Source organism: Castor canadensis, chromosome 5 (assembly GCF_047511655.1).
Source record: "Castor canadensis chromosome 5, mCasCan1.hap1v2, whole genome shotgun sequence".
In the NCBI taxonomy this organism is placed as follows: Eukaryota; Metazoa; Chordata; class Mammalia; order Rodentia; family Castoridae; genus Castor; species Castor canadensis.
The window spans coordinates 6080652-6102618 of record NC_133390.1 but is presented as its reverse complement, the minus strand read 5'-3'; the positions used below and the strand labels follow the sequence as shown (position 1 = coordinate 6102618).

At 47.5% G+C, this 21967-nt stretch overlaps 1 protein-coding gene across 4 annotated transcripts in view; it reads right to left on the bottom strand.

The window, feature by feature from the left end:
* The window catches only part of Erg (ETS transcription factor ERG), a 227253-nt gene extending 206934 nt beyond the window's left edge, over window positions 1-20319 (bottom strand). For 2 of the 4 annotated variants that reach the window (XM_074072638.1, XM_074072640.1), the window contains exon 1: window positions 20164-20311. The gene's annotated coding sequence lies outside the window, so the exon portion shown is untranslated. Of the gene's footprint in view, window positions 1-20163 lie in introns of all 4 variants that reach the window. The other 2 variants (XM_074072635.1, XM_074072639.1) reach the window with 2 other exon arrangements.
* Window positions 20320-21967: the final 1648 nt, after the last annotated feature.

The following is a 21967-nucleotide window of genomic DNA, read 5'->3' as shown; positions in this document are numbered from 1 at the left end:
AAAAAAAACCAATCTACCTAAAATGGTAAAGGAAGCTTGACTGCGGGCTCAAGATTTCTCACTGAGGTCAGAACCGGGGTGTGAGTAACAGACCTTCCACTGACGTGGGCTCAGCAGCACCTCCACGCAGCGAGACCACGGCCGACCGAGGCCAGTGTGTCCTCGGAAGGCTGCAGCGCCAGTCTCATCAACACGAGCTTGTGGTGACAAGTGTCCCCTGCATACGAGACCTGCAACTATGACGTGTTGTTAATCATTTTAGTCTCCGATGGTATGAGCAATGATAAAAGATTTAAAGCTAATTGCACTGCTTTTAACTTGCTGTGAACACCACGAACTGCATCTTTGATTTGTTTGTGCTCAGCGCTGCCCTGGTTTTCTCTGTCGGTTTATACTGGGTCTCTTCACAAGTTCATGTGTTTGTATGCACACATGTGTGTTCCTACAGGGTTGTCTGCCTACTTTCTTCTGGAGTCTGAGAAAATGCGAGCCGGTGGGTCTCTTCCCACCTGTACATCCATGAGCACAACTGCCTCAGCAGGAAGCAGAGACAACGGTGTGAACTGAGGGGCGGAGCACACCACGTGCAACTTGGAAACACTGGGGTAGGTCTGGGGAAGGCACCTGGATGGTGGGACTCAGGACAGAAAAGACCCATGTGGAACGTGAGCCTTCTCCTGTAGAGGGGTGGAGCTCTGACAGGTCTGCAGGAACTGCCCCTTCCTCTCAGGATGGGGTCACGGTCCACCCCAGCCGCAGGTGGTCAATATCCAGCTCGGCCACTTCTCTCCATGAGACCTTGGGCAAGTCATTCAATGATCCCAAGCCTCAGGGTCCGCCTCTGTGAGCTGGGGTGATGGGGTCCTCTTGTTGGGTAGCTGTGAGGATCCAAGGAGCACATACGGCAAAGCTGGCTCCCTGTGAATGTTAGGCCCACCTTATCACCTTGCACAAAGCAGGCCTTCCGCCCACAGCGGCTGAGGTCTGTCTGTGCTAGAGCACAGCTCACCTCAACTCCAAAACCTAACGGGACCAGCTGAGGAAAGAAAAATCACATGCTCACCTAGGGGAGAACGTCACAAAAAGCACAAGCTCACGCACAGAGAAGAAAGAGCAGACAACTGCCTCTGTGGGGTGGGCACAGGGCTTTGGGACTGTGAAGGTAACAGCTAACCTTGGGGACATCTGGGCCAGCAGAGGAGGGAGGCAGTAGAGGGAAAGGCACCTTGCACCATGAGCCCCAGCAAGGCGGGGAGTGGGACAAGGGGCTGGAAACATGAGAGTGATGTGTGGAGCAATTCAAGTGCCCCCTCCTCTCCAATGACCCCTCTCTGGCCCCCTGAGCCAGGCACCTGTCAATCCTGTGCCCTAGTAGGTAAGTGAAGGTTCCTTTCTAAAAAAAAAAACAAAACAGGGACTCCAGGCTCCCCAGGTTAGGGGGCTGAGGCAATGCACTGAAAGGGGAACTCTCCCCAGGAGCAGCCTCTACCTGAGCCTCAGCCCTGCAGCCAGACTCCACCAGCCCTGCCTCATCCTCCTCCCTCCCCCCAGCAGAGACACTGGCCATCCAAAATGAAAGAACTGTGCACACGGCCAAACTCCACTGCCATCACAGCACACACAACCAGCCAGCAGACCCCACCTGGGCACACTGCGTCCTGGTGACTCCCTTGCTATGGTTTGAGTGGTCTCCCAAAGGCTCCTGGGTTGGAAGCTTGGTCAGTGGTGGAGATATGGGGGGAAGGAGTGGACCCTCTCAGAGGTGGAGCCTAAGGAAACTGGGTCAAGATGCACCACCACTCTGGGAAGGGATCAGTGTTGGTTTATTGGGGTGAGCTAGTTTTTAAGCTCACATGCTTCAGCTTAAAATGGAAGGGCTGGTTCCCCTTCCATTCCTCCACACAGCCAGGAGGTCCTTAACAAGACACCAGAGCCATGCTGTTCGGATCCCTCAGCCATAAAAATATGAGCCAAATAAACCTCATGACTTAAAAGGCACCCATCCTTGGCATTTTGCAATAGCAACAGAAAATAGACTAAGGCAGTGTTATCACGGACACTATCCAAGGATCACGAGACGTGGGAAAGAGACCTCATTGTAGAAGACAATGGCCGAACACCAGCCAACAGATACAGAGAAACACGTAAGTCAGAGACAGAAAAAAATGCCTTTAAAGAAATTATTATTAAGGTTGTGGAGGTTAAAAACAGCCCATCCATCTAATTTTCAGTTTTTAAAAAAGTTGCTTTAAAAAAAAAAAGCAACAATCCTGAGTCAGGTTCAATGTCCTACTGATAAGTTCTAAAAGAAGAAAATATTTTAAATGGAAGGGAAAATTATTACAGAACTCATACAGAAACTTCCCGCAACTGAAGGGCATGAACACATAAGACAGAATTCGCTGAAAACCCAACACAATAAGAGGCAGAAGACCCTCCCAGGGTGCAGCCCTGGGAAAGGGCAGGACATGGACTGGAGAGAAAATCCTAAGATTTTCACAGAGGAGGCAGGAACTAGATGGCAGTTCTCTCCAGCTTCTCAGTCACCATCAAAACCTGATATGGACAAAGTGTCCTTTTCCAAACTGTAAGGGACCTGTTTTAACAAGAACCTCCTGCCATCCAAGTCATCCACGTAAGGGGCAACACCACCACCAGGCAAGTGGGGTGACCTCAAGACAGGGGGTCCAACACAAGAACCAAGAGAGTCCCCAAGGCACCAGTGGGTGGGGACATGGGATAGTAGACACAGTCTGAGAGCACAGGGCTCCTCAGGGTGCCCCTCACACTCCCCCAAAAGAACGAAACCAAGAGATGACTGAATTCATTCTGCCACCCTGAAGAGAGATGCCAGTTCCTTGTAGACTTTAGGAGTTTGGGGGGACACTTAGAAAATCCATGCAACAGAAAGTCACTAAGTCTGAAGGAAAGAAACAAAATGTAATCACAGCATACTCTATGGCTGGGCTCTAAATAGTATGTACATAATTCCTATAATCCAACAGGGGCTCTGTTGGGACACGCCCGTAATCCCAGCTACTAAGGAGGCAGAGATCAGGAAGATCACGGTTCCAAGCCAGCTGGGCAAATAGTTCACAAGACCCTATCTCAAAAAAACCATCACAAAAAAAGGGCTGGCGGAGTGGCTCAAATGGTAGAGCACCTGCCTAGCAAGTGTGAGGCCCTGAGTTCAAACCCTAGTGCCACCAAAAATAACAATACAATACAGGTGCATATCAATTTAACCAACATTATAGCTTACCTACATTGGAAAGAAAGCCCACTCACCCCAGAAGAAAATCTACAGCAAACCGAGAGCTGCATGTGCTGAAGTTGTGATTACGGAGGTGAGTTTTAGGAGAAGCAGCCAGAGGACAGGCGTGACCAGGGTCCTCCAGGAAGCTGGAGCACAGAGAATTTCTTTTTCATTATACATTCCGAATGTCCATCTGTCTTTTGCGTGTATTATAATGTGAAAAAATGACAAATCAGAAGTGGTAAGACATGAAGAGAAACTTGACAGTGAATGAGCGATAGCACGACTGGATTTGCAGCCCCTTCCTGAAGCCACCAAGGGGGCCTCAGACTCTAGTCACCTCATCAGCATACAAAAAGACATGACTTCAGAGCTAGCATTTTAGGAGTTGTATGCTGGGAAGTAAAGATAAAGACCACACACATCTTTCAATGTCAAGTTCACTCTGGGTGAGTCTTTGAACATGGATACCTTACATCAAAAGGATGGATAGCTCAAATGACACTGGCACATGGCCGAGCCCCAGTCAGTCACTAGTCATTAGCCTGGCCCATAATGGTGTATGAATGTCTCCCAGGGCAAGCCTCCAGAAGGGATGGACACCTTGCTTCAAAACCAAGAGTGGTGGAGAGGTCACTTCATGTAGCTTCAGCGTCTGCTGTAACTGAGCGAGGGGACCAGGTGGGCTTGCTCTGAGGCTCTTCATAACCCACTTACTCCTCTCCTCACCTCAGCCCCTGCTCTTCCTCCTGTGCATCCACTCTTATACCCACCCCTGCCAGCATCCCCAGCTTTACTGTCTGCACTGAAGTTGTCTGCTGAAACAACTCTCCAGAGGTTTTTGAAACCTGATGTACAGCAGTCCAGGAGTTAAGACCAAACCCCACACACATAAGACGAGGACCCAGCATGTGGTGGGAGCTGTCTGCCTCTTTGGTCGCCTCTTGCCAACTGGTAGCAATCAGACAGGACACTGGAGCACACAGGAAATCTAAAATTAGGTTTTATTACCTATGCTGGAGGATTTATGGGGTGATTTAATTGGTAGTTTCAGAACTAAAACCCAAAGGGAGGGAAGAAAAAATTATCTTTTTGGACAAACCCAAGAGCCCATGTGCATTCAGTGAACCTCACCTGCAGCGAGGGGAGGCACAGTCTGCAGGAACAGGGCCACTGGCCTGCCTTCTTTCCACCCTGACACACGCCAGAGTCTAGAGCACAGCACTCCCTGTTCCTCTGATTGCAGAGGCGAATTCGTGTCTACAGCAGACTAGGTCTTTGAACTACATGCACAGAGCCAGGTGCCATGAACACAGAAGCACTCGCCAGATTCAGTCCTCTCCTGATATGTCCCAAACCACAGGAACCACAGTCCAAAGCCTGGACCGGTGTGCGCGTGTTTGCGGCTCTTTTTCCAGGTCACATTTCTGGTCCATGTAAAGAAGGACTAAAGGGTATGCTTGGTAAACTCCCTGTGCAAATCTCAAGTCGAGAGATTTCAAGCTGAGAACAAAAGCTTGTGGGGAGGAGTTCAAGTTCTCCATCACCTGCAGGGGACGACTCAGCCAGGCACAGACAGAAATCACCCACTACAGGAATGGAGAGCTGGGGTCTTGAGAGCCAACCCCTTGACCACCCCCGCCCCTTCTTTCTTTTCCACCCTCTCAAAAGCATCAGAGGAGGTGGCTCTGTCCTCTCTAGAGATGAACCAAACACTTCCTCCCCTGTGGCACCCTGGACCCACGGTGAGACAGGACCTGAAGGGAGGTCAAGCTAGCGAAAGAGGAGAGCAGGGAGGCAGGGACAAGGACTGGCCTTCAGACTTCCGTGATTTGACGGCCCTGCAAACTCATGTTGAAATGCAATCCCACTGTGCAGTACCAAGAGAGCAGAAACTTAATCCAACCATGGCACTTGGAGGAGTCATTGGGCAGTAATTGGCAGTAATGAGGTCATGAGGGTGGGGCTCCCATGATGGCAAGAGTGGCTTTATTTAAGAAGGAAGAGAGACCTGAGCTCTGTGTCACCAGGCAGCGAGGCCAGTATCGGGCTCTTGGGCTCCCAGCCTCCCGAGCCATGAGTTAAACAATCTCTTCTCTTTATAAGTTACTCGGTATCTGGCATTTTGTTATAGCAACAGAAAATGAACTAAGACTTCACCGCAGTGAAAAAGATGTCACTATTTGGCAGGGTGACATTCTGTCTGCAAATGTATTGAGAATATTGCTACTGACTACAAGCATTCCTTTTAAAAGAATCTTCTGTTTATCATATCACACCACAATATGATGGGAAGACATCTTTGTTTCTCAAAATCCTATTTCCTTAAGGGGTATTTCACTTTGCAACCATATAGGAACCCACTTGTCTCACGATGGCTTCTGTTTAGGTTGTGGCTTCTCTGCGTCCTGGCAGCAGGTGCCTTGATCTGTAGAAACCCTTATAGATGTGGCGGCCAGCACTTTCACGTGGTCCTTTTCCACCCGAAGAACTAGCTGGGAGTGACATTCAGTCCAGTGGGGTCCTCTTGGGGCTTCTCTGAGGGTGCTCCAAGGCTGAGCCAACTTGTTCTCAATTCTCTAGAGACAAGTTTATCACAATATTTACAAGGTTATTCATGATGATTAGAGCTACTAAAAGATTTGGTGGGGTGGGAAAAAACCTACACTAAAAAAAAAAAAATTGAACTTGGAGTGAAACAACTCTGAAATGTCTAAGGAAATAACCTGTGGGAGAGGTTTGCTTTTTCTCAATGCAGATGTAGGCTTCATGTTACCCCGACCCTGGCTGGTTAGCATCATCAGTGCTTCCTAAATTCTTAGACTGTTCTGTAGTTAACAGTCCCAGTTAGGAAGTTGGAAGGGAATTCCCCAGAAAACGGGCAAACTATGTCTGTAGAAGCTCAAATACAGGCCTTGCAGAGAAAGTAAGACTACTATAAATAAGTCTTTAGGCAGACATTTTAGTGTCTCATCTAGTCTGACCCTGTCACCAAAAAAATAAATAGCCATGTGCTCTTGCTACCATAGCATCCACTGCAATACTAGTCATAGTCTCAAGAGGTATTTTTAGTGATTTTTTTCAGGGCAAGCATTCATAAACTTCCAAAGCTGGACTCCATGTGACCATGACATACCACATGGTCAATTTTGCTGCCCGGTCGTCAAAATTCTGACTGTGGCTCTCCACTGACTTAAACTGGCTCTGTCTGTAAGAAATTAATGCTAGACAATTTGGAAAGAGGAAGGGAAGAAAGATTGGGGGAAGAGAGCCTTCACAACTAAACACTGCTTTGATCTCAAGCATCTCTTAAATTGACAACGCAGATAAAAAGAATCAAGAAAAATGTACCTTTGACAGTTGGAATACAGGGCACAGGAAGCCACAGGTGTGGGGAGGTTCTGCCCAACAGACTTGGACATTTTCAGGGGCCAGGGGTCACTTAGCTCTCACAGCCCAACCAGAAGCAAATGGCCTGTGACATTCCAGATAGAATGCCCCTGATCGGGCATTCATATTTTAAATTTTTCTGGACTTTGAAAGATTAGTATATATATCATATCAAGGAGAGGACCCAAGTCTAAACATAAAATTCCCTTGCGTTTCAGTACGGGCAGCTGGAAGGTATTTTGTACAGTATTTTTAGTGCACTTGTGTTTTGACTGTGGCCTATCACACGAGATAAGGCGTGGAATTTTCTACTCGTGGCTTCATGGTGCTGCAGTCTTGAATTTGGGAGTATTTCAGAGTTTAGGTTTTTGGATTAAGGATACTCAATCTTACTAAACTTTCTATACCCTGAGCTGAAGGTAAACCATTTAAAAAATGGTTTCTGTGCCTTCTGCACTCATGGTAACACTATTTATCAGTTCATTGTTTTCTCGAAGGTAGGAGACTCTGCTGTGCCACCGTTGGCTTTCAGAGGACACAGGGACGACGAGCTAGGACACTGGAGGGTGGAGAAGTTCAAATCCAAGGTCAGATTCTTTCCACCTTCCCTCTGCGGTTCTCTGGCTTTTCCCTATTTCAGAATGTCGGTCATTGCTAGTGACTGTGCTTAAGGATAGTGAGCCCCAGGCATGGGCGGTGACTCCACCCTGCCTCACGCACCACTTGCCCCCACCCCCGCCTCTGACTCAGTCTCCTGTTCATGGAAATACTATTCGCTGATCATTTCCAGAAAAATTTCTGCTGGCGCAGTTTTGTTTCCCTTGACGCTGGCCCAAGTGTTTTTCTCTTCTGGTTGGTTTTTGGTTTAAACTCGGCATGTCTTTTTTGTTGTTGCTGTTGATTGCTTTTTAATGCACCTCCATTTTCTCTGGAGGGGAAATCTCGGGGTCCACGTGCACCGGCTGCAGTGAGTCGGCCTCCCCACCCCACCTGCATCTGTACCTCCTGGGCAGGGGGGCGATCGCTGCCTGGTGGTGCCCAGGGGTCACTCACTCTCTCTGGGCTGTTTGCTTTTGCACCTTGGGTGTTTGCTCAGACCGTCTTGATCCTGTGCCCGTAATTTCAATAAATCCCGTCTCACCTTTCAGAAGTGTGTGGTCACCCATTTTGCGTGGCTTTCTTGCTTCAGTCCGGCGGATGAACCCAGGGCCTCACGCATGCTAGGGAAGCGCTCTACCACGTGACCCACGTCCTCAGCAGTTTCCTATTTCGTTCTTGAGACTCACTCCATTTGCCTGGGCAGCGCGTTTGCTAGCCTCAAACTCTTGATCCCTCCTGCCTCCACCTCCCAAGTAGCTGGCATTACAGTTGTTCACCACCACGCCCGGCTGACTTAATGGTGCCTCTTCAGAACCACAGAGGGGAACTGTCCATTGTCTCCTGCTTGGACTGCAGGTTTGCCAGTCCAGTTCTGTATGGACACCACAGTAGTTAGAGCCTCATTTCCTGGCATAAAGTCCTTCCCGCCTCTGAATCTCCTCACCTCCTTCAGTCCCTCCTAAGATCACGTCAGGGACAGGCATCTGCTAACCTGGCTCTCAAACAGTCAGAATCTCTCTGAAGGTTAAGGTCAGCATGGTGCACATAAGCCACACACTCCCAGGGAGGCTCAAACTGACTCTGGGTTTTTGAAAACGTCCTATTCTGTCTACGTATAGCACACACATACCCAAATACAGACGTGTGTGTGCGCACAGGGTAAAATACCAAGCAGACACACAGTTGCATCTGTGGTGTTGTTCTCACAGAGGGAGGGAAAAATTAAGAAGCAAGTGTCTGAAAAGGCTCCTTAGAATCATGGGAAAAAAACCAAAAAGACTGAAAACACCAATTAAGCCCAATTACATTACCAAATCTCACTACTGTTCGATGTTTTTGGCACAAAGACCTGAAGTGAAGTGACATTTATTCTGATGTGTTTAGGATGTCCCCAAAATTACATCTAAACACTGGGTATTGAAAGACAGTCATGTACCCTTTAACTCACAGCTCACACGTGTCACCTCCTGTTTCAGAAGACAAAGTGCAAGATAAAGAGGACTGTGACACACGGGAGGCAGATGGCTGTCCTTGCTCAAAAGCAGCCACGTGTGTTTCCAAATCTCGGGAACTCAAGCCTTCTCAGGACGTCTCTTCATTCCACATCAAGTCCCCAGCGTAGCCAGCAACATGTGCCTCGCTTTAACCCACAACAAACAGAGCTGCCCACTCTGCCAGAAAGGAAGCATGCGTTTAACCTTCGCAAGTTAAAGGGACGCCCTTCTCATTTTTACCTGCTCGGAGCAAAGACTGAAAGCGGGGTTTGATCCGGCTGTCTTCGCCAGTGCTAGTGGACTAATTCTGACCCTCGTTTCCTTTTTTTTTTTTTTCTTTTGGCAGTACTGGGGTTTGAACTCAGGGCCTCACATTTTCCAGGCAAGTGCTCTACCACTTGAGCCACTCCACCTCTGCAGCAGTACCAGGAACCCTCTGAGGAGAAGGAAGGGACAGAGGCCCCAGGAGCTGGGATGAGCACCTTGCGATCTTTTAAGACAGAGGGGATTTCTGCAGACTTCATGATTTTTGAAAAGTATTCATAGATCTGCCCTGGTCTGAGATTCTTAGGACAGAAAACATACTCCATTTACTATGCACTCCCAATGACAAGAAGGGCCAAAGAACGCAGCACCTGCCTCCAGCAAATTCCCTCTGCTGCTCCTGATTCCCAGACACAAATTTCCATGAGAACCAGACATGGGACAGCACACAGGGCAGGAGACTCCAAAAGCATGCCATATCTGCAGCCTGATTTCATTAGACTCGCTGGCTTGTTTCTTTTCACCTGCTGCCCGTTGGCTGCAGGTGAAAGCTCACTGATGCTGCCACCTACCAAACATGGAGCTGATGGAGGCTGGGGAGGGACCTGGTACTGCTGCAGAGGGGACGTTTGTGCATTCAGAGCTAGGGAGTGGGGGGATCAGGAAAAGGCTTAGCAATGCTTAGGTGGCTTTATGAGGTGATTGGGCTGGGTGTCACTTGCAATGTGACTGAGTCCACCCACACATCCCATAGCAAACGAAGTTGCTCAGCCTGTAGGAAAAATCAGCTCTACCCTTGTCGTTATTAACCCAAGTTCAACTAAATGTAAGTTTCTGGGAGCAAATCACATTTCCATCATTTCACACCCGAGAACACCAAGCACAATGGACTCTACCCGTCAGGGTCTCTGTCAAGGTCGTTGCTCCTCAGCTGAGAACAGCGCCCACAAGGCAACCACCCTGCATGCACAGCCTGTCTCAATGTGCTTCCATGTGACAGAGCAAAGCCTAAGCCCCCACAGAAGTCATGAGACAGTGACCCTCCCTCCAAGGACAGCTCTGCTGGATGACAAGGTGTAAGTTCACGTGGTTTATATCAACATGGAGTCGTGTTCGTGCTGTGTTTAGACCACTGGCCTCACACATTCTTGTATTTATACATATTCACTGAGCGTAACTCCGAAGGAATTGGTTAATAAGTAAGTCTTCATGTGCTTCAGACCTCTCAAATATAATTTAGACTTTAAATTAAATTTGTCTTCCCGCCGACACTGGGTTGGGTGAACACAGCAGGCAGCATCCAGTGGACCTGCAGTAAGCTTGGGAACAGGGTTACAGTCGCGTCTTAATGGCTCACACATAGCTGGCTTGGTGGTGCATGCCTGCAGTCCCACCTACTGAAGCAGGAAGATCGAGGTTCAAGACCAACCTTGCCAAAAAGTTAGCAAGACCCAATATCAACAGAAAACAAATACTATGAGTGATATAATAGGGGGCACATGGAGAAAACTCACAGTCCAAGGCCCTATGTCAAAGAACGAGCCCCCAAGCAGTGGTGCAAGCTACATGGGAGACAAAGTAGGAGGCCTGGCCTTCGCAAAAAGAGGGAGATACCCTATCTGAAAAAACATACTAAAATAAAAAGGGCGGGGGCCGTGGTGCAAGTGGTAGAGCACCTGCCTAGCCAGAGGAAGACCCTGAGTTCAAATCCCATACTGCCACAAAAAAAAAAAAAAAGCTGGCACTTGGCAACTAGGCCTACAGTTGAAAGTGCAGCAGCCTGATAAAATAAAGCCTTGCTTTTTTATTTGTCCCTGTGTGGGGGACAATGAAATACTCCAGCCAATCGTGTATAATGGCTGACCTAGAACACACAGCAGAGTTCCTTGGCTTGAGATTTTTGGGTTTCTTTTCTCCATTAATGTGTGGCCACCAATAACTGCACTGAATTAGGTACAAAATTTGATCTGGCAATTAGAGTTGAGAGAAGCCACACTCATTTAACTTTTGTTTGGGTTTTTATTGTAGGCACTGCCCGCCGGGGAAAATAACCCAGAACAAGGAAAGCAAGAGCTGTTTATGCAGAAAGGGCAGAGGGACAGACGCAGCTGCAGGAGCCACAGGCCGGGCATTTGCTGCAGACCAGGCTGACACGGAAAGCAAGTCTCTTACTCATCGGAATCTGCTGATGAATGAAGATGTTCCTTTCCAAAAACTTAAATCTGAACTTTACACAAGCGTAGTGACAAGGTTAAGTGATTCAGTGACACAGTCCACACAGCGCCTGGATAATGTCAAGCAGCATGAATGAACTTCCTAAGGCTTTGCCATGAACTCCAGTTTTAGCTAAAAAGTGTGACCAAATTGTGTGACTGTGCCCTCTTAACAGTTAATTCTGTAGCAATCCATTCGTGTGTGTGCTTGTGGTGGGACTGGGGTTTGAACTCAGGGCTTTGTGCTTGCAAAGCATGCACTCTGCCGCTTGAGCCACACCCCTGGTCCACTTTGCTCTGGTTATTTTGGATATAGGGGTCTATTAAACTATTTGCCAGGACTGGCCTTGAACCTCAATCCTCTCGACCTCAGCCTCCGGAGAAGCTAGGGAGAACAGGCGTGAGTCAACAGCACCCAGGTTATAGCAAATTTAATTGCTCTCCTTTCTTTCTCTGGGATGCCAGCAGTTTAAAAATGCTAGTCTTCAAAATTGTATTATTTCTGGGTATCAGTGACTGGCACCTGTAATTCCAGCTACTTGGGAGGAAGAGATCAGGAACATCACAGTTCGAGAGACACTATTACAAAAAAATATATATCACAAAAAAGGCTGGTGGAGTGGCTCAAAGTATAGGCCCTGAGTTCAAGCACCAGTACAGCAAAAAAAAAAAAAAAAAGTATTATTCACAAAACACGCAAAATAAGAAATGTGCCCTCCTGTATTTAAATAGGTAGTACTCAATAATATTTTTGTACTTGAAGTTGTCCAGGCATGAGTCCAACAAAAGCAACGTCATTTATTACCAGCCATACAAAATTTCAGTCTGAAAGTAGATGCTTTTATTTTGTCCTTTAAAAGCAAGAAGTGACTCAACAGGAAAGTATACATACATTTTCTCTCCAACTAGAAACCTGCAGAATTCATAGTGAACATGTCACTGCCACCTTCCATTTGTGAGTGACCGTCTTATCTGGTGCCACAGCCATGCTTTGGGTGAAGTGCCAATGGAGATACAATGTTACAAAAAGTAACGAGTGATCAAGTCCAGACTCATGGCTGCTTGTAAGATTGAACCTGAACCCTGAGCTGAACATTCTAGACACACCCTGGAGTAGCTGCCAGCCATGGCACTCAGAGAAGTGACCAGTCCAGATGGGGGCTCGAGGGCGGGGGGTGCTGTCAATGGGAGTGGCATACTGGATTTTGAAGATTTATTACAGAAAAAAGTAATGTAAAATACATCATTAATATCTTTACATTGATTACACTGGAAATGATACTATTTGGGGCATATTAAAATTAATATCACCTGTTTCTCTTTTGTTAACGATGTCTCCTAGAACATTTGAAACTACACCTGTGATTCCATGCCTCCATCCCGTCTAGATTTCAGGACTCAAGAACTCGTCTTTTTCTTTCATTCCAGGCATGTTCACATCCACCTTTTCTAGATTCCATCACCCAGAAATGTGTTCATTCTCTAGAGTCCAGGTCACGTGCACCCATCCTCTTCTAGATCTCAGCTTCCCAAAGGCTTCCCCACAGTGTCATTCTGGGTGTCTTGCACAGGACACAAGGTGGCCCCATGGCCTGAGTGGGCAAAATGGCCTTCCCTGCTACCATCTGCACTTTCCAGCTTCTTTCGGGACTCACCTTCCCTCTGGCCATCCAGAGCAACCCTCTGTTCCCAGAGTCCCCAACCTTCAGGACCAGTCTCTGCCTGTTCTGTGTCTCCTGTGTCCTGTGGTAACATCCGTGTGTATATGTGTCCTGGCGTAGGAGACCCTCCTCAGAAAAACTTAGCTATCTGAAGTGAAAAGGGCTAGGGGTTGATTACACAGAACAACTAGTTGATAAGAGAAAAATTCAGGTGTGCTACTGTTTCTGGAGTCAAAGAGACAGGTGGGTGTTTGGGCTGCATTCAGACGTTCCAGCTCTTCCTCCAGGTTTCATCTGCTTGTCTGATCTCTAGATGAGTCCTCCTAATCATCCTGGGTGGTCCACATTCCCACCTCACTTTTAGGACAGGGTTCTATTTAATAGGAGATCAATAAACTTAGAGAAATAGACGTGCAAGTCACTTAAAAGTAATAAGGAAAATTTAACATGATTTCATGCTGAATTTTTGCAAAGAAAAAAACTCAAGATGATGCTAAATGTGTTACAACCATATTTGGGGGGTGGAGGACAGTACTGGGGTTTGCACATCAGGCCTTGGGATAGGCGCCACTCCCCCAGTCTTTTTTGCTTTACTCGTTTTTCAGGTAGGGTCTCAGTCCATGACTCTCCTACTTACTCCAGCACAGCTTGGGTCACAGGCACAGGCCACCACAAGTGGCTTATGGACTGAGGTGGGGTCTTGCTAACATTTTGCCCAGACTGGCTTCAAATTTTGATCCTCCTGATCTCTGTCTCCCTGGTATCTGGGACTACAGATGTGAGCCACCAGACCTGGCCACAAATGCACTCTATTTGCAAACACCTGCAGCCCCTGTTGATTATACGTACTTACGGGACGGTTTTATTGAGTTATCTTTGGTTTTGTAATTTAGTTACAGAGTACGTGGGAGATTCTGCTTAATCGCTTCTATTTACAAGTCTTACAAAACTGCAAAAATAAACTCAATGTTATCACAAGACACAACCTCAGAATGAGCACTGTTTGAGACATAAAACGCTTTGACACTGATGCCCGGGATGGCAATCGATAATGCTTTGTGTGTTGATAGCAGGGCTTTGGGGAAAATCCTGGCTATATGCTGACCTAACCTCCCTTCCTCAGAGGCCCGCTGTGCTCCCTGGACTCAACCTTCATTGTCGTATTTCTGTTTAAAAACTCTGCAGTGAGGTCAATTTTACTGCCACGGTCAAGGAGGCTAGAATGTACTTTTCCATTCTGGAGAAGCATATTTTCTCTCCATTTTTGCTTATTCTGTCATCTTGCTGCTGCACCTCGCACTACAAAAAGAGCAAGCTTTGCACAAGCCAAGTGTAAAACTTAGTGCAGTCACAGCCCCGGATCTGTAAATCCAGCAGCTCGTGTCGGCAATGTCAGGTGAGATAACGGTTTTCATAAGAATCCATTCAAAGTAGGAAATCTGGTCAGAACTTTCTTCAACTGGAAGTTTCTTTTCAAAACTGTTTCAATCCCATTTCCTAAAGGAAAGAAATTCTGGCTTTCTGATACATTTAATTTCAAAGTTGTCTGTTGAGAGTGTGAGAATGGTGTTTGTTTCAAAGCATCTTCTTCCACTGCAGCAAACTTCATTACTTACGCTCAGCTTCGACCTCTGTGTGTGCCTCATCCTCATCCTGAAAGCCACCGCAACCAGTCCTGGGCTTCAAGGATTCCCCCACTAAGCTGTGCCACAACTGTCACGGCCCCTTCTCTGAACCTATGTCTTCTTCACTGTAGCGGAAGGGTGGGATCCTGTGCTCCTGGAGTTCCTGCTGCTGTAAGAAAGCAGCGTGGGGCTGACTTGAAGCATTTCTGTTCATCCACTGTAAAGCTGCAATCAGTTCCAATGCTCTGAAGTCCTCCTTGTGTCCTCCCTGCCTGGTGGCAGCTGTGTGTGTGTGGCACACACAGCTCAGTACACACCAACATTTAATCACGGCAGGTCTGTCTCTATAATGACAAGGCAGCTAAGGTCATTTGCAGAGTGCAATTTTCTGAGGGTCACCAGCAGCATTACTGGTCGTGAACCAGTTCTTTCATTGGTAAATAAGAACTCAGCCCTAGGTTCTCAGGAAAGTCTGGTACCTAGCTCTGACCGCCCAAATGACAGTGACTAAGGAGAGTGGGACGAAGGCAGTGCCACAGAAGGGGATTCCGTTCCATACAGTCTTCAGGCCCCAAGACCTGCTCTTCCTTCCCTGCTCCGTCCCATCCCCTCCTCATGAAGAGCCACTGCCCTACAGAGGTGCCATCAGCAGGGAAAACACAGGTCTGTGGATGGAGAGGGGATGTCCAAAAGGGTTTCTGTGTCACACCAAAGGAAGAAGACAGAGGAGAGGCTAGCCCCGGGTGCTGACACTGGCAACAGCTATTCCTAATGTGAAGGTCTACTGGCAGAACTGTGAGGGACACCACAGGCTGTCCTTTGTCACAGGGACATCAAGTCACCAGGAGATACCTGGATTTCAGGGGCCAGCCTCTGCCCCGCAATGGTCAATTCCAATCAGTTGATTATCTAGGAGACAAGCAGTTAACAGACATACCAAGATCTGCTTTCTCAGTCGTCCACAGCCCAGGGTCACCTCTGTTCAAACAGAAAAGCACTTGGCACCATCCAGCCCCGACCCCGGGGCAGCGACAGGAACTAAAGCTTTCTCAAGGCAGTTCCCACTCTCCGGCCTGGCTCCCAGCAAAGCCTGCACACGTGTTGTCTGTCTGTGACTGATGACTCTAAATATTTTAGCAAGCCCCAAAGTCCCAGCACACCATTTCCACTCGGTGACAGAGAAAACAAATCTTTCCACCAATAGCCAAGAATCACCCACTGAAAATGAAAACCAAACGACCGGCCACTTGCTCCTGAATAAGGCTTTGCTCCTTCGCCCCCTGTATTGAGAACCAAGGAGCATACACACTTTTTTCATTTGTACATGAAAATTCGGGAATCTCTGCAAAACCAAGAAATCAAGTCCAAACGAGGGTTTCCTGGTTTTAAAATGTCATTCTGATGCTCCTGTTTTCTTTCCTATCCATTAGAGAGTTGTTTTGTGTTTTGGGGATTTTTTTACATGCCGGAGTGTTCTCTGCAGGGAGAATATAAGAAGAATTTTATTCCTAAAAGGAATCACATTTGAGACAAAAACATGTATGAAAATCTCATTCCTGCTAAAAAGATTCAAATGAGACCTTGCATTTTAAAAGAAGCCAGCGGTAGATACAAATCACACAGGTTTTCCACACTCGACAGATATTTCTTTTCTCGCACAGCTCTTTTGAGCAGGACGAAGTCACAAACCCAGGCTTCCTTCACACACACTCTTGGGAACACACATTGAGTCAAATTCCCCGAACCTCTAGTTTCATTGTTAAATTACTGGTTCTCATACACAGCTAGGGCCCTCCAGATTATGACCTGCCACCAGAAGTAGAAGAACTTGAAAGTTAGTTTAAATCTAAAACTTAGACCCAAAGAGCTCCATTTTAGACGCACCCTTTAATTTCCTAGTGCTGACTACATTTTACTTCCACTTAAATTTAGCAAAGTAATTTTAGCTCTCCCTCCTGCCCTCCCTACCTTCACTAGATTTCTATGTTACCAACATGAAGCATTTCATCCTCTCTCTCCTTATGACACTAAAATGCCTGAAATAAAAGGTAAAGTTAAAAGGGTTCCCCCTTCAGGAGTATTGTGAAGGACTGGCTTGCATGACAGTCCAGCCATTGGAGAGTCCTGTGTATTTACAGAATAACCACTTTGAATCAATCAATTGCTAAGAAGGGTGCTGGAAATACCAAGGATGACAGACTTGTTTGACCCTCATCAATCACTGCACTGCCTTCCAAAGTCCCCAAAACTCCCGACTCACAGTGCTGCCACCAAATACCGTAATTATCCAAAATCATTCCTAAAATAGTCCAGTGCCTCTGTCGTGTCAGTTTATTTTTCTTATAAATGGCGCTCCTAGGTTTTGAATATTTCAAATGCAACATGTCCATCATAAACTAAAGCTTCTTCTCCCTGGGAAAGCCAGAGACCCTTACATCAAGAAAAGCAGAAAGAAACCCAACAGGAAAACTCCTGTTTTCTTCCAACAGGAAAACTCAAGTCCTTAGAAGAAGGGTGAAAAAGCAAGGAGGTGACACAAATACCTGCATTTAGAGACACTGACTGCAGCCTCATCTTAGAGGACTCCAGCATCTGGAAGCTGGGATTTCGCTCCTGCCTTAACTTCTGATTTAAGGGAGAAATACGGCTTCTTGGCCTTGGTTAGTCTCCTTTGAAACAGGTGTTCCTGTATCCACACCTTCTGAATGACTTCTACCAGAGCAGGCGGCAGTGACATTGATTCAACCTGACAGAGTCTCCCCACCACTCAATTTAGATGAGTGACAAGGACCTCCTGATGTTGTCACAGGGGAGCTGGAAAAGGTTTTAGAAACACTAGCTCATCTGTCTCAGGAAGACATGAAATTCCCCTTTTATTTATTTTCTATGTGTGTGTTAAGATAGCTAACAAGAAAAAAAATCAGAGCTAATAATACTTTTAGGAAAATGTTGAAAAGTTTTCTCCTACCTAGTTATGATATGAGATATATTTAATAAGCACAGGATACATAAGACCTTAGGATACTACATAAGCTAAAAGGGACTTCTGGCATCTTTCAGAGATGCCTGACTTCTGGCTTGTATGTTTGGTATTCTGTTTGGATCCTTACCACAAATGAAATATTTGATTTTGTAAGATTAAAAATTCAATAAGGTTTTTATTTAATACCAAAACAAAACAGCAAAGTGGGGGGGGGGGGTGTGACAACACAGATGTGTGTGCCACCATCACACCATCCATTCAATGGTAAATGTTAAGTTTCAGAATTTTAGCTAAACTCAGCAAATTAAGTCGCCATGAACTTGACCCAGAATAATAAATGTGAAATCATGTAATTACAGTGTTACAAAATTGACATTCTATTCACAAGTACCTCTGAAGATAGATTTCACATTCTAGTTTGGCGTAATTGTCAAAAATCATTGATAAAAACCAAAGGTAGAATTACCAAACTACATGTATTGGCCTCCTTCGTTGAGAATTTTTAAATAACTTATCAGCGACAGTTTACAGAACCCATCCTGTTTTCTACAGAATTATTATTCCAGTGGTGTGATTAGCTCATTAAGTACTTGACGTCCAGTTAAGTGATCTATCCAGTTGGGGTGTCCTATAACTTCTGTCCGTCCCCTCATGCTTCCGGGATAAACGCTAAGTTTTATAGCCTGGCCCCTGAGCAGAGGGGGTACAGATGCTGGCACAGGAAGGGTTAACCCTAGGAATGTGACAGCTCTCCATTCTAGTTAGGAACTCAGAGAGAATGGAAGATACTGAAAAATACTCCATGGTAAGGACGATAAGTAAACTCTATGCCCTGTGGAAGTCACCCAAGGAAGAACGAGATGTCTTTTTATTTCCGCTGAAAGTTTTCTGAACTAGAAAGTTACAGAAGCACGTGTATATGAATATGTTCTTTAGAAGAGCAAACGAAGTTAGCTTTAGATCAACGAAGAATTGTATGAAACTCACATCTGCTTTAAGACCGTTTGGTCATTTCACTGGACAGTTTAGTACGCTATTTATAAGTTGTGTCTTCTACTATAAACTGCAGTGGCTTTTGTAAAACATGCATGCAATATAAAACCACAATAAATGGGTAATAGATTCAGACAGAAACGAACAAGACTAGATGATTTTTTAAAAATACAGCCTACATTTTTAAACCTGCCAAATTTTTCAGAGTCTGAAGGAAAAACGTCAGAGATAGAGAGGGGGAAAGGAAGGAGACCACTACTGGCCTGGCCTGGAGTCTGTGTTAAAAGGAGCTTAAGGAGGGCGCCTTCGGCGGGCAATGCCGAGCACCGCACCAAACCACCCACCAGGCAGTGACAGCCAAGCCCCACACCTGGTCTCTACTTTTAGCCAAGCGTGGGCTTTAATTCAACCCTTATTTCCCTTCCAGACAAGGACAAACAGCCTCCTGCCCCGGTGTCCCACAGGACGCCCGGTGGTTTGCTCTCTTGTCCTCGCCACCAGTCTCCGGGTGTCGCTTCTCTCCATCCACAACCGACCGCGCGCACCTCCCGGGGAACTCAGGCACTGGAGAGCTGTGTGTCCCCTCCTGGGTTGCGCGCCCTTCTGTCCCCGCCGTCGGAAGACCCTAGAGGGCGTCCCTTGGGCCACCCAGCCACTGCCTTCCCCCAGGGCGGGGAGCCGGGCAGGGCGCGCGGGGCGCGGGACTTACCGAGAGGCTTGTGGCGCCGTCGGGGGAGGGCGTGTCCCGCACGTGTGTATCCGCGCGTGTCCGCGCGCCCGCGTGTGCCCGCGCACGTGCCGGGCCGCGCGCGCCGAGCGGGCCGCACTGACTTCGTTTGTCCGTCTGTCCGTCTGTCGGGCGGTCGGTCGGTCGGCAGGCGCGGATGGGCTCAGCCCATGTTGTGGGCGCCGGCCTCGAGGAGGCCCCGGCTCCCGCCAATCGCCGCGCAGGGCAGCCGCCCAGACGCGCGACTCACGGACCACGAGTGCGCGCCGGGGGCGGGGCGGGGGCGCGCGGCGGGATGCGCGCGCGTGGCCAGGTGCGCGTGGGTGCGATCAGGTGCGCGCGGGGGTGTCCGTGCGCGCGCCCCCGGGTCCCGGCGCGGGCTCGGGGTCAGGACGCAGCTGACTGGCGGCTGAGCGGAGGAAGAGGACGAGGAAGGGAGGCGGCGGAGGAGGAGCGGAGACCCGGGCGACGCCGGGACAGTCCTGGCCCGGCGGGAGGGAGCCCGGGACTCCACTGCGGGAGGCCAGAGGAGCAAAGGAAGGAGGGCGGGGCGGGGGCGGGAGGCGATCGGGCAGGTGGGAGGGGGCCCGCGGAGGAGCCGGCTCCTGTGTGTCGGGTCACTTTTTAGGAGAAGTAAGATTTTTTTCCAGGCGCAGCGAAAACCGTTACAAACATTAAACACCGAAGCAGCAGAAGTTGACACTGAGCGCCGACTGCCCGTGATGCGAATCAGAATTTCGATGACGTCGCAATCAGAAGGAGAGATCTCGAGAAACTACCTGCACCGTGGATGTAGCAAGGATGGCCGGAGACACCCGGGCCTGCGGCCGCGCGTGGGAACGCAGCTTCCCGGCAAGAAACAGCCTCGCGAAGGCTCCTGCGCCTCCCGGGCCCTGTGCGATGCCAGCTCTCCAGATGCTCCGGTTTTTAACTGAATTCTGACATCGACCCCGCTTACCTGGTGCTGCTCCTCCTCCCTCCTCGTGGGTCGTGTCCCGCGGGGCTTCACGACCGTCCCTGCGCGATCTCTAGGAACCCAGTCCATGCCCGAGCGCTCTTCCCATCCCGACCCAGCGAAAACTACCCATCGCCCTCTCTCTCCAAACTTTTACAGCCAAGAATTTCAGCAAACAGCCAGAAAGCAAGCTAAGTTCCCCCCCTCCCCACCCCAAGGGAAGGGAGGGAATAAGCAGTCCTTTAATTTGAAAAATAATAATTAAAACTCCCTCAACTTTTAAGGCCGAGCAACATAATCTATTAATTGGTCGCTATTAACATGCAGCTTTATTGACTGTAGCACACAGAAGTCTGATTGTGAAGGGAGAGTGTTTTCAATGAAAGTGGAGTTATTTTAGCTGCAGACGTGTTTACATTTCTGTGGTTTAGTCTATAACTTTCTCTTTTTCTTGCTTCAGAATTCTGCTCCATGAAGCAAAGCCCTTAGCTCCCAGACATTCCAAAAAGTCTGCCAAAATAATAGGAAAAAAAAAAAAAGGAGGGAAGAAAAAACACACAGAGACCCCCAAGTCTGGGTCAGGCTCCGGGTTGTATGTGGGCAGCCTGAGAGAGCTCCTCCCCACACACTTTCCAGCTTTAAAAAAATAAATAAATAAAGCCTTCAGGGCTCTGTTTCCTGTTTGCGAAGGAAAAAATAAAATGGGTGTAAGTAGCTGAGTCTAGAAACCGCCTTTTCCAGAACCTGTAGGTTCTGAGCTGGTCTTTAACCCTAGCAATGCCAAAACGGACTCATTAATTTGAGGCTTTTAACAAGGTGTGTGCCTTTATGACTGACCATCCTCATGAAGAGACACATGTATGCCTTAGAAATTTCTAGAACAGGCACAACCACCATGGTGGTTCAGAAACAAGCATACCTCTCCATAGGTGTCCAAGAGAATATCCAATACAGGTAAACATTGGAAGCAGAGTTCATTTCTGACAAACATGCATCCTTTTCTTCTTAAGACTGTGATACTAAAAGCAGAGGGCATATTAAAAGAAGACAAGGCCACATCAGGCTTACAATCTGTGCCCCGATCATTGTTTTCAACGTTGATCACTTCTGTTTTCCTTAATATGGAACATGCTTACTAGACACAGAAGTTACAATTTTGCAGTTCCTATGGCCTTAAAAATATTCCACCTGTCTCTCCTCTCAGTTACCAAATTTTGGATCAAAGCATATTTTGGATCTTTTTTCTATCAATGATCCAACTATTGTGCATCCAGGATATTTCACTGTATTTTGAGACTTTCTCTTTGATGCTTGTAAAAGTCACCCTAGGATTTCCTTCACATTTAGGGGAGTGATTTGAAGTAAACAGATCTGAGCCTGTTGGAGGAGCTCCTGTGAGTAGACGGTGGACCAATGTTACTCAGCTGTTCAATAAAGCCTGCCCTGGCAGCTTCTCCCCTATCAGCTGCCCCAAAGATGATGATAATACAGAAACAGACCACAGGGACTGACTGACAAGTGGGAGTGGTTTAGGAGTCAACTCTACTTGAAAGGTGGAAAGAACAGGATCACAACAACCCAGGTTACAACTGTTGAGATGAGAAAGAATGAGCTCAGAAAAGCACAATTTTGACAGCATCATTTATGACACCCACCACCTCACTTCTGGTGCCCAAAATATCACAACACACACACACACACACGTACACATTCTCAAAAGGCAAACCCCACAAAGCTTGGGTCTTTAACTGTGCAGAATCTTAAACCCAGAATTTTGCATAGATCTTACTAAGTCTTCTTCTGATTG